The 10,672-nt window shown below is 42.0% G+C and overlaps 1 pseudogene across 1 annotated transcript; it reads left to right on the forward strand.

Moving 5' to 3' along the window:
• The first annotated feature begins 920 nt into the window (after positions 1-920).
• On the forward strand, positions 921-1,514 carry LOC308430161 (peroxiredoxin-1-like; annotated as a pseudogene). The gene has a single exon. The product of its transcript is annotated as a peroxiredoxin-1-like (transcript).
• Positions 1,515-10,672: the final 9,158 nt, after the last annotated feature.

The following is a 10,672-nucleotide window of genomic DNA, read 5'->3' on the forward strand; positions in this document are numbered from 1 at the left end:
TTTCCTCATTCTGCTCCATCTGGCTAATTGCCTCTTGTCACAGGTAACTATTTTATTCTACCCCCATATGATAAAGCCACTGTTTTTCTCAGTTTGTTGACAGTAGGAAACCAAACATGTAGCTTCTGCTTTATGAAGAAGGTTCAGAAATACTTTCTCAGACCACGGAGCATCCTTAGTTTTTGTGACGGCTGAGAGGAACCTTGGGTGAGCAGAGCTTCATGAACCAAGACCTGGATCTATGAGGGTTGTTCCTCTGTTTGGAGCAGTTAAACTTAGGATCGTGTGCATGGTAAAAAATAACTCTATTACTGACTAATCCCTAGCCGTCTTTTATTTATTTCATTTTAAGACAAAGCATTACTAATTTTCTTAAGACATCTGAGAATTTACTCTCTAGCCTAGGTAGTTGTTAAACTTGTGAACTGTTTGCTCCAGCCTTCCAAGTCACTATACTGCCAGACTGAGGTTGACTCCCTCCTTCCCTTTCTCCCTTCCTTCCCTCCCCTCCTTCCTCCTCCTTTCCTCCCTCTCTCTTCTTCCTTCTCTCCTCCCTCCCTCCCTTTCTTCCATTTTCCCCGCCCCCCACCCTCCCACCCTGTCACCATGATGCACCCATACCCTGGACTGCTCTGGAGTCTCCATGACAACCAGATCCGGGAAGGAAGATGTTTGTTCTGGAGCTCAGACAAGAACAGTGTTTGCAGGTTTGTTCCTCTATCCTGTGGCCAGCCTGCCCTCAGCTGGCTGCTAGGTACTGGTACCTCCCTATTCACTTGCTGTTAGGTGAGGGGTTAAGAGCTAGTCGTCTTTAAAAGGCAATCATAAAATTTTATAGGGGGTGACATCTTCCTGAGTTCTCATGTTCTCCAGGTTGTTTCTGTTTGTGAGACCTGTAGCTCCACCCTGCTGATAGCAAGATGTCTTTAGGAAATGCAAAAACTGGGTATCCAGCCCCCAACTTCAAAGCCACAGCTGTTGTGCCAGATGGACAATTTAGAGATATCAGTCTAAGTGATTACAAAGGAAAATATGTCGTGTTCTTTTTTTACCCGCTTGACTTTTGTGTCTCACAGAGATCATCACTTTCAGTGACAGAACAGAAGAACTTAAGAAACTCAACTGCCAAGTGATTGAAGCTTCTGTGGGTCCTGACTTCTGTCATCGGGCATGGGTTAACACACCCAAGAAACAAGGAGGGTGAGGACCCATGAACATTCCCTTGGTAGCAGATCTCAAGGGCACCATTGCTCAGGACTATGGAGTCTTAAAGGCTGAATGAAGGTATCTCCTTCAGGGGCCTCTTTATTACTGATGTTAAAGGTGTCCCTCTCCAGATAACAATAAATGATCTTCCTGTTGGCTGCTCTGTGGATGAGATTCTGAGACTAGTTCAGGCCGTCCAGGTCACTGGCAAACATGGGGAAGTGTGCCCAGCTGGCTGGAAACCTGGCAGTGACACCATAAAGCCTGATGTCATTAAGAGCAAAGAGTATTTCTCTGAGCAGAAGTGAGCACTGGACCAGTTTCCTGCCAGGCATTGGGCAGCCAGAGGAAAACTACTCTGCTCATGCTTACACATGATGTGGGTAGCTCCAGGTTAAGCCTTTCCTCCACTAGTGGTAATGGCCTGACCTGTGTTTGGGGTTGGGTAGACCATCTTATATATCAGTCACAGAAAACAGCCTGTTAATTTCTTTAAAAAAAAAAAAACTATGAAATGTGAATTCTGAGGAAAAAATAAAATAAAATTTTATAGACCATTTGAAATAAAAATAAATTTTAAGAGAAAACAGAGAGATGATAGATTTTGAAATTGACCAACCAAAATTCTATCTTGGTTTCATCATAAGCATGTGGAACTATCTAAAGTTTTTTTTTTTTTTCTTTTTCTTTTGAGTTTAGTGAGCTGCTTGGAAAGGTGTATACAGGTGTATATTTCTAAGTATATACTTCTGCCTGTCAACACCGTTTAAGATGCTATAAAATGCAACTTTATGCAAGCTGTGTTCCTTGCCTATGTATGTAATCATATTTCTTTCTGGCAGAACTAACCCATGTTATATGTAGTTTTCCGTGCTTTCAACAAACCACCTCCAAGTTTTTATGTTGCACTTGAAAAGCAATAATTTGATTTTCCTCTGTGCTCAAACTTGGTGATTTTTTGGATTTAATATTTTCCTCTTTAAACAATGTAAGTTTTCTTTTGAATTTTTGTTCATTGACCCAAAATGTTAACCTTTGAGTACAAGTTCTTTGTTGGCCTGCAATAAATAAATAAATAAATAAATAAATAAATAAATAAGGAAAGTGCAATGTTCTATTTGGAGTATAGTCTTAGGTTTATAAAACTTTATGTTAAAATTATGGGGTTTGAGAGCTCAAAACATTGAAAGACTATGTGAGTTGGTTGCTTCCTCAGATGCAAAGGGGTTACTCCTTGATGCTTGAAGGCCTTCAAGATACAGAAGCAGAGCTATACATTCAACGTATGTAGTGAAAAATTCTGCTTCTCATTTCACATTTAAGAATACTCATAACTAGTAGGAATAACATTTGCTGAGTGTATCAAGTGTTCCAAGTACTGTAAACATGATTTACAGTTATTTTACATTCAATAATTTAGGTAGGGCTATGACTGTGTTCATTTTATAGTTGAGCTGTAGTGATATAGTGAACAAAAGACCCAACAAAGAAATCTAATGCTGAACACAGATCGAACTTACAGTGACAACTATTTAAACAATTACTACATTAAACAATTACTACACTAAATAATAAACTTCAAAAATACTCAAAGTAATACGATACTAGTACTATAGATTTAAAATAAATACATTAATTTTATTATTTTTCCACTTTATGTGCAAATTATTTATAATTTTTTAAATTGCAAATTATCATTTTTGCATGGTGTTTGTTTTTGGTGTGGCTGCTTTGTTTTTCTTTTTTCACTGTTCATGAATGTATATGCACATTTTTTTGCATATCTGGGTTTTTGTGCCTGTGTGTGAGGATGCATATGTGAATGTTCCTTTAGAGGCCCAAGGTGAATGTCAAGCATCGAACTGAATTGATATCGTAGTGACATTTCCATCTGATTCAGTTAGGTTGTATGTATGGCACTCAAACTCAAAGCTCACCAAAATGGCTAACGTTGGTAGCCCAAGGTAGCTCACACTTGCTATAGGGCCAACTTGTTCTAGAGATGTCCATGTTTACCCGGACTTTCCATGTGTTTCTGGGAATCTACATTCTGGTCTATACACACCTCATGCTTCAGTGGCTCTTAAACGACGTCTCCTCAGCCTCTGTTTGTTTTCGTGAGACAGGTTGCATATGTCCCAGGCTAGCTTCATCCTTAGGATTAAGGTGGAAGCAACTCTGAATTTCTGCTCCTCCTGGCTCTGTCTCCCAAGTGCTGGCGTTATAATTATGCACTGCCAAACTTTTTAGTTTTTAGCCTTGAAAGTCATATAGTGAAACATAAAAGAATATAAAGGAATATTCACACATGTTAATATCTGTAAAACAACCCGTATTGTTATTTTCTTATCGCAAGCTGAACCTCAGGCTATTTTCTCTACCCTTGGCTTTCTCTTAAGAAGAGCAAGATTTTTTTTTTTTTTTTTTAAATTGGTACTAAGGCTGGTGAGGTGTCTGAGCAGTTAGAAGCACTAGCTGCTCTTCCAGAGATCCTGAGTTTAATTCCCAACAGCCATGTGATGACTCACGACCATCTGCAATGTGATCTGATGCCCTCTTCTGACATGCAGAGGTACATGCAGATAGAGTAAGTATGCATTTACAGTAAATAAAACAAATCTTTTAAAAAAGTTAATACCCAAGTTATTGCTTGCTAGTAGTATTATAAAGTGAGTGCTTTGGCTACTTTTCTGTTTCATTAGATAAAGACATTGGTGTGTTTGCATAATCAATTGCAAATACAATAATTTTAATAACAACTACAATAATGACAATTGCAATAGTTTTAGCCTGTTGCCTCTTATATGTTTCTGTTATATTTGATGGCTTTTCTTTTCATTGCTGTACAATTATTAGCAGGCTTTCTTTGTGTGCACCATTTATGAACACAAACTAAAAGTATACCAAGAAAAGATTAGCCTTCTTGTTACATTACAACTCGTCAAATATTGCCTGATTTTATTTAGCCCTGCTAATAAAAAAGTCTTCAAACAGTATTTTAAAACATTACAAAATTTGAAAAAAAAAATTGCCAGCAAAGGCATTTTTTTCAAACCTTATCTGTATTAAATATAGATTTAGTTTATATGAGTGAGAAGAAGATGAAGAATTTATTTATTTATTATTATTGGACATTTTTTATTTACATTTCAAATGTTATCCCCTTTCCCGGTTTCCCCTCTGGAATCCCCCTACCCCATGCCCCTCCCCCAGCCTCTATGAGCGTGTCCCCCACCCACCCACTCCCTCCCAAAAGATGAAAAATCTTAAGAAGTAGCAACTACATCTATTTTAGGCAACAGCACTATGGAGTCTGTAGGTGGTGGTGAGGGGGGGGGGGAGGGAGGGAGGGAGGGAGAGGGGGGAAGGGAGAGAGAGGGGGAGAGAAGGGGGGAGAGAGGGGGTGGAGGGAGAGAGGGAGAGAGAGTAGGCAAGAACCTCAGGGGATTATCTCCAGCCCCTTAGTGGAAGTCACCACACATCAGCCCACACCACTTTCCAGAGTAACAACCACACACTTACATCTGTAGCACAGAAAAAGAGAGTTTTTTTTTTTTGTTATGAGCTTCTCTCTCTCTCTCTCTCTCTCTCTCTCTCTCTCTCTCTCTCTCTGTCTGTGTGTGTGTGTGTGTGTGTGTGTGCAGACCTGAGAAAAACATGCCATGTTACTAGACATGGGCAGGGTAGTCTGGATGGCAAGACAGTTGGGATCCAATTTTTTTTTCTTACAACTTTATTTAAAAAAGAGAGATACAGGTACAGATTTTCGAAGCATGAGAGGAGAAGAGTGAAGGGGCAGATGACACAGGTCAGTGAGCAGTGTGAAGGAAAGGTGCTCCCTTTTCTACCAGCGGGGTAAATAAGACCAAACTCCATTAAAAATTATGGAGACACCATTTGGCAGGAGGTCCAAATCCTCCAGGATCAGAACTTCTTGACATCAAAATATGTGCTCAGGGTTGTCTTCTTCTCAGCCGTGGCCCTTCAGATCGGCCAGTCATGTGAGAATATGAGGTTGAGCTCTGGCCACCCAGAACGAGGCACAGGACCTCCTTTGTGTTGGGCATACAAATCCAATGGGTCTCCTGCTCAGTATGCTTGCCTGCTTGCGAGCTGACTGCCCTACTGCAGAACGACATTTTAGCCTTGCTGAAATACTTTGAATTGTGTGGTCTTGGACCCATATGCCCAGGTCTAATATGGTGGACCGCGGGCATCTTATAAAGAGGTAGCTTGCAAATCCCTTCTCTATTAAGCTACTTTTATGTTATCCCAATAAAAAGGCAAAGCAGAGGGAAGCCTGGTCTCTGTTTTGGCGTGTGACTTGTTCTCTCCAGCTCAGCTTGCTCCCCCTCTGAAGAAGAGAAAGGGATCACCGTTCTCCTAGCATTTTCTCTTTCTGACCCTGGCTTTGGAAGTTGCCGTTTCCCCTCTGGTTTGTCGACATTATAGAAAACTGTAGAAGTTTTCTGGTGCCCTGGGGGTATCTCTACTACTGGCCGACATTCCATAAACAAACAACAAAAACAGTGTCTCAGAATGCCTAATAAAACATCCTCAGGATCAAAGAGGGACGTTTGGAGTAAGGCCGAGTGCTCAGAAATGGGAAAATGCCAGAACTGAGTAATGTAGCAGCGAGCAGCATCGGTGGGGTCCAAGGCAAAGGAAAAGTCTACCAATTCAACTTAAAATTCTATCGGTTACATAAAAAATTGTTACCATTTCAAATTCCTGTGCCACAACAATGACAAATGTCCTGAAGTTACTTAGGAAGAGTTTATAATAAACGGTCACGAAGACAAAGGTGCTCCTTGGTGTTCGACTCCAGGGCAGTTGTGTTGGGGAGGTGTTTAGGTTATGTTGACTCTGCCCTTGTGAATGGATTCGTCCTGACAGGAGAGGTCTTCACAGAGGCCGTTCATTCTCTTTAACTCTTCTCCAGTAAGAGAACAGTGTACCTTCCTTGCCCTTCTGCCATTTCCTGTGTAGAGATGCCCCAAGATTAGTTGGCACACTGACGGTGCCTTGGCCGTAGGCGTTCCCACCTCCGGAACCATGAGGATGTATTTCAGTCTTTCCAAGCCCAGGGCTCTACCACAGCAGCACAGAGTGACTACGGCAGTGGGCATGAGACTCGCACATCTTCCCTGTGTGGTGTCGGTTTGGTGCTCGGTGCCGTGACGCATGCGTTCTGTGCATTCATCCGTGGAAGACTGTCAGACAAGATGCTCCACACTCCGTTTGTTAGAAATTAGAATGGAAAACAGCTTAGGAACAGCCAGAGCATGTTCCTTGTCTCCCTAAGATCCTCTTCAGCTCACCATACAAACTTCCATTTAATTCTGCTTAAATCCCCAAAGGTTTTAGTAAATCTACTTTTTTTGACTTAATAGTCTCATGTCCAAAGCTGTACCAATTAAACTCTTATTAATGACACATAAGAAAATGTTTAAAATTGCTGAAAATCCATATTTTAATACGAAAACAACTTTGAAAAAATTTCAGACAGGGTTCTGTGTAACACAGGCTGGTCTTGTATTCTTGTGTTCATCTATATAGCTGAGGATGACTTGAACTCTGGCTCTCCTTTCTCTACCTCCAAAGTGCTAGGGTTACACATCTTGTACCACCAGGCCCTGTATTTTGAGATGCTAGAGGTGGAAGCTAGGGTGCTGTGCATGCTGGGCAGTCCTTCAGCCAGCTCGATTCCATCAACAGCTTTGAAAATGTGTTTTTATAGTTTAAATAAAGAGCTTCCTTCAGAAATGGGATAGATGTTTTTCTTCCCCCTACATTTTCAATAGCAAATGTATTTATTAACTTTTAAAATGAGCTGTAGAATAAAATAAGTTTACTTAAGAAATTGATAGAACTTTGATCAAATCTAGTTATTCAATATGCCTCTGAAAATATAGTTAAAAATTCAACCCCCACTCCTTCCCAATACCCCTAGCTGCAGCAGCAAATAGTGTTGGGAATTGGTTCTAACGCTTTGTCTTAATTCAGCTCCCAAAGCCACGCTCTCAGGCCTGAGGGTCCCTGCCCCCAGCAGGCTTTGATTGATAATAAAGAATTGTCATACAGCCAATGGCTGGGCAGAAAGAAGGAGGCAGAACTTTTAAATTGTGAGGCAAGGGGCAAGGAGATGGGAGGGGGGAGAGGGAGAAGTAAAGAGGGGGAGGGAGAGGAAGAAAGAGGGAGGGAGGGGGAGAGGGAAGAGAAGGGGAGAGGGTAGAAGAAATGGAGAGAGGGAGGGGAGATAGGGGGAGAGAGACAGGGAGAAGGAGAGGGAGGGAGAGGGAGAGAATTGCCACGATGCAGAAGCAGGGGGATTAGCTTTAAGGAAGAAAGCAACCAGCCATGTAAGGATTAGGGAAGCCCCAGGGGCCATTCCCCTGACTGGGTCTGGGGTATCAGGGATGAAATGTTGATTTACTAAATTGACTCAGGAAAGTTGGAGGGGAGGATTAGAAATGCCCTACCATTGAGCTAGTCAAAGGCTTATCAAAATCAGCTGGCTCATGGTGAGTGTGTGTCCCACTGAAGGACAGAGGGGTGTTCAAATGCTAACCCTAGAGGACATGTCTTATTTCTACCACAGCTTTCTGGGAAGATGGAGAGTTATCTACTTTTTCAGGTTAAGAAATCTCGGTGTGGTTTCTCATGTAACCACTCAGTACAGACCTGTAATATGACTAAGAGTTTACAGGATTCTGGATCCTTCAGGTGTAGAAATTTTCAGCTGATCGTTGTTCTTAGTCCATTTAGAAACCGAAGACTCAACAGATCCTCATAATTTCCCTATAGGTCCAATACTTGAGGGGAACAAGGCCTCCAGCCACTGTGACACACAGAAGCTTGTGTATCCATGGGTGTAGGCATGCACCCACATATCACAAATCTACCATTCAGTGTTTAAGCAAACGTTTTGACTTTATCTCCGGATATTTAAATGGTGCTCTCTTCTAGTGCAATTTCATAAATATCTACTTTAAAAAAAAACCTTGGCTTTAAATTTTTTTATGATGCTGGATAATAAGAGTAGGTGACCATTAAATTCTCATTAGATAAATGACTAATAAAAATTTAATTAGTTTGTGCATACAAAATAAAGACTTCAGATAATGATTTCTTTCCTGTGTGAGTAAGGTTGGTAAACTTGTTCCTACTAAGTTAGAAGTGTATTTTAATTGGACTGTGTAATTTATTTTTATTGGATGATTTGATTTAGAGGAAAATATTTTGTGCCCTTGACAGAGATGAATAAAACTTTTATTCTTTTGAAAAGTAATTTACAGCTTCACTAACCTTGTAAGGCATGCCATTATCAAGTGTAAGTGATTTACATACTAATCAGGAAGCCCTTTCCATTAGGATGGAAAAGCCATAGTGACTGGGTTTGACTCCTGCTTCTCTACAGAATCTCGGAATCTCGGAGAAAGCACTTGAAAGTTCTGTGTCCCACTCGTAAGACAGCACAAGGAAGCACAAATTAGGAAGAGTCACTGTGTGAACCTGTGAGACCACGGTGCAGAGCTGTGTAGAAAAACGGAGCTGTGGAATGCCCCTACCCTGGCATTTAGTGAACCCGACCAGATGCCAACTATTTTCACTCCTGGAATTGTCCATTTTTGTTGTCATGTGGGAGAACAGTCTCATGGAGGGATTGTTGGGGTGGGCCTGTAGAGGATTGATCATTTTAATTGGTGTGGGTAAACCTCCAGAGAAGGGTGGTGGCAGCCTGGCAACTCTGTTGCTGCTCTGATTCCTTTGTTGATATTAGAATCTTCATGCTTGTAAAGGGGGCTGAAGACCTCCAGGCCTTTCACATTAAATTGGAACTGCCGGGTACAAAGTCTCATGGACTAAGCAAATGTCGGATTCTTTGCCTTTGTCAGTGGACCAGCCACCAGCAGACTATCTGTATCACGTACGCCAATCCTGTAAATCCCCTCTGAGTACATATTCACCCTAAGTTTCCTCCTCTAGAAAACCCTGATCAGTACAACTTCCAGGGCATGGTTTGAGGCATCACCGGGGGAGGGCACATTCCTCTAACGTCACTGAGAATGCACGACATGACCAAAAAGGTTGTGATTCATTTCTGGGCTCTGTGAATTTTTACTCCAAACGAACTCTCCATAGCACTTTCTAAACCCATCGGAATTCAGAATATTGTGGTCATAAACCTGTGACCGCTCAGACGACCATCCTCTATGACCATAAACGTTATGTGGTAAGTGGGGGAGTAGTTTGCTGGTTATAAGGCATTTCTGTCACCAGAGACTAAGCAGAAAATAACATCAGGATTGGCAGTATCTAGAAAGTGTACAAGGTCCATTCTAATGAGAAAGGAGCAAACAAGGTAGTGTTAGTGTCCACTTGGTTACTTTTTCACAAGTTCCCATTGAGTGTTCAGACTCCTATTTTCCCAGACACCACATACTTCTAGTCAGGGATGACAGAGAGTGCTTCTCACAGCGTCTCTGCGAGCACTTTGCATTCATATTCAGGGCTTGAAGAGAGGAGCACTCCAGTGTAAGGTTCCCAGGAGAAAGGGCACTGCTGTGTCCTGTGTTCACCAGAGGGAACCACTCTCTGTCAGTACACTGATGGCCACTCTTCAGGAAGGAAAGGCTTCTTTAAACTTAAGGCTCTCAGCCTTCCTTGAGGCACAAAGCCTTGTGTGTAGAGGGAAAGAAAGAAGTTATACGAGGAGCCAGCTGGGGAAGACACTTGAACCTTCTTCTGACCTTCCCGACATCTAGAGGTGAAGGGGAAATGTTATCTAAAACATTTTTCTATGGGAGTGTGATGGCTCAGGGCTACTGAGGAAAGGTCCAGGGAACATCAGTTATGAGAACTGCAGGAGTCAGCTACCTCCTCCTCACTCCCAACCTGGAGCCATAAAGACGGCTCCCCCACCATCAACCCTAGTAAGAATTGATTACCTGACAGTCATCGAGCTCCACTGCTTGTCTGACCTTATAAAGTTCTCCCATGCTCTCAAACTACAGCCCCTGAGTGTGTAAATGAAGCATCCAACACTCCTGACCTGGTCAATGCTACTTGGCCACAAAAACCTTGCTAAGACCATGGCTAACTCCCCAGGGGCATAAATACACATTTCTCCCCCACCCTAATAAATGGCCCAGTTCTCCAAAGCTGTTTCTGATGGTGTTCTTTGCCTCAGCATCTATGGTAGAGACCAAAACCCCGCACTGAACTCACCCCTACCCAGCTAAGGTTCCCTCTTCCGGCCCAGCTCCATTTGCAAAGGGCCTGGCTACCCTGAGAGAATTGAACATTGGACAGCCAGCAGTTTTTCTTTTTCATATGACAAATCACTTTTTTTTTGGTTTTCTCTTATTTACATGAATATTGATGAAGTAAGAGGCAGGCATGCTGCAAGTTAAACTTTAAAAGCTTCCAATTTTGTCATTATCTTATGTAGTAAAGCTAGTCC

The sequence above is a fragment of the Micromys minutus genome (assembly GCF_963924665.1).
Source record: "Micromys minutus genome assembly, chromosome: 15".
Classification (NCBI taxonomy): domain Eukaryota; kingdom Metazoa; phylum Chordata; class Mammalia; order Rodentia; family Muridae; genus Micromys; species Micromys minutus.